Raw genomic sequence first — 1,963 nt, forward strand, 5'->3', positions numbered from 1 at the left:
GAGATATAGGATGACCTGGGATATGGAACATAAGTTTCTACAGCCTATCTACACTAGATAATTTATAGTATAGGCCTATGTGTATATTTGCTCAAAAAAAGAGCCAGGATTGTGAGTAAGAACAATTATCAGGACCAAATCACACATGACATCCATCATTCAATCTTTGAATATTTCAGTCTAAAACAGGCAGACGATTTCTCATTTTACCACAGAAAAAGGCTTGAATTTTGGAAATCTTTATATAAAACTTAATAATAGGAAACAGTTAAAAAATAACTGCCAACAAAGCAATATAACTTCTGCAACATATCCAGATCCCCCAGTTCAATGGCATAGCTGTATCTGCAAGGCTTGCAAAAGGCCAACAAAGTCAATCTAAAGCCAATCTACTGTAATTTCCTGGATTGTGATGTTCCAAAGGGTGGAGCCATGACAGAAAAGGCTCTCTTCCTAGCAAATGGGACCAGGACTATTCCTCTCCTGCCAGACCAAATTAGTCTTTAAGTTCTGTTATATATGCTCCTTTCCTTCACAAAAAAAATTGCGTTCAGCCTTTATTTAAGCACAATACAAAGCTCCCCCATTTTTTGTTAGCCTTGAATATTTTGTGAAAGTGATATTGTCATTTTCTTTAGATTCCTGGAATTTATTATCAATTCAAACAAATGTCTCTAGGCCAATGCCAAGAGATGGACTAAAAATGAACAGCTTGAGTCTTTTCATCAGCATCTCAGAGTGAGGAGGCATTATTCAGAAAAAAAGTGCCCTGGGTTTCTGTGTTGCTTCTACAACCAAAGTTGATCCTTCTAAAGAGGCTTCGCTGTATATCAGAGCCAAGGAGATGGTCTTGGCCAATTCTGGGAGAAGACTGCAGATGCCCTGTTGGCAGGTGTGGTGCTGCTTGTGTCAACATGACAAGAGACTAGAACCCTGCTTAGTGAGGCCTGTGCTAACTGTTTCACTTTCCTGACAATTAATCTGGAAATCTTCCTAAATTCTACATCTGCTCATCTAATTAACACACTGTGGGATGAAGCTGAGTAAAGATGGGCTGAACTGAGAATCATTTGTTTTCTTTTATTTGCCTTTCTGTGAAGCTTTGGGATATTCCCTTGCCTTTGCCAACAAGAGATTGGCTGTCACACAGACAAACAGATGTCCGTGTCTCCATGAGACCGATGCAGTTAAATTCTCTGTGCAAGACAATACTGAACTATCCTGACTACCTTAACAGTTCAAAATTCCAAGTTAGGCCTGTGTTGCATTTCTGCCCATTAGTTTTTAGGCAGCTTGGGCTTCCTCAACTGTTGAACAGTTACATTTCTTTAAAAAGTCTTTTATTCTTAAGCCTTGAGTAGCATGTCTGTGAAGCTAATGACCAGAGTTTGTGATAAATTTAAAGTCCATTTGCATCTCAAAAAACTTCCTTCCTTCTTTCTTTCTTTCCTCCTTTCCTCCTTTTCTTCTTTCCTTCCTTTCTTCCTGTTAGATTTTTGCATCTCTATGAAAAATATAAACGGTAAATCAAAGGACTTGCATTCATTTCTGCATCTTAAACATGTCTACATGAAAATTATATAATTTGCATAATTCTTATCTTCTTTTTTCCCCTCTTTCCCTTTTTTCAGATACTTTCCAAAAAACATAGATAAATCCATGCTATTTGATAATTTTTTTCTAGCCATTTATATTTTCCCCATGTTTTTCAATTATCATTATTCTTTTTTTGTCACAGTGTTTATAATTGCTGTCTTTTCAGAGCCTATATATGTTATATAATTGTTACAGTATGTCCTTTTGAATTCAGCAGGATTTATTTATTAGTAAAAGTTATTTTGATTGTATCTCATCTGCTATTATTTGCCTTGAGATACTAGGATCTTGGCTTCCTCTAAGCAAAAACCTGTTCGATATTTTAAAAAACAAACAACTTTGCAGAAACCCTGAGAGTGAAAAGAGG

At 36.3% G+C, this 1,963-nt stretch overlaps 1 long non-coding RNA gene across 1 annotated transcript in view; it reads right to left on the reverse strand.

Moving 5' to 3' along the window:
- Positions 1–235: 235 nt before the first annotated feature.
- The window catches only part of LOC120303841, an 8,463-nt gene continuing 6,735 nt past the window's right edge, over positions 236–1,963 (reverse strand). The window contains exon 3 of the long non-coding RNA XR_005555546.1: positions 236–1,504. This is a non-coding gene — a long non-coding RNA (uncharacterized LOC120303841). The remainder of the gene's footprint in view (positions 1,505–1,963) is intronic.

Source organism: Crotalus tigris, unplaced genomic scaffold, assembly GCF_016545835.1.
Source record: "Crotalus tigris isolate CLP2741 ecotype Arizona unplaced genomic scaffold, ASM1654583v1 scf7180000024506.7606697, whole genome shotgun sequence".
NCBI lineage: Eukaryota > Metazoa > Chordata > Lepidosauria > Squamata > Viperidae > Crotalus > Crotalus tigris.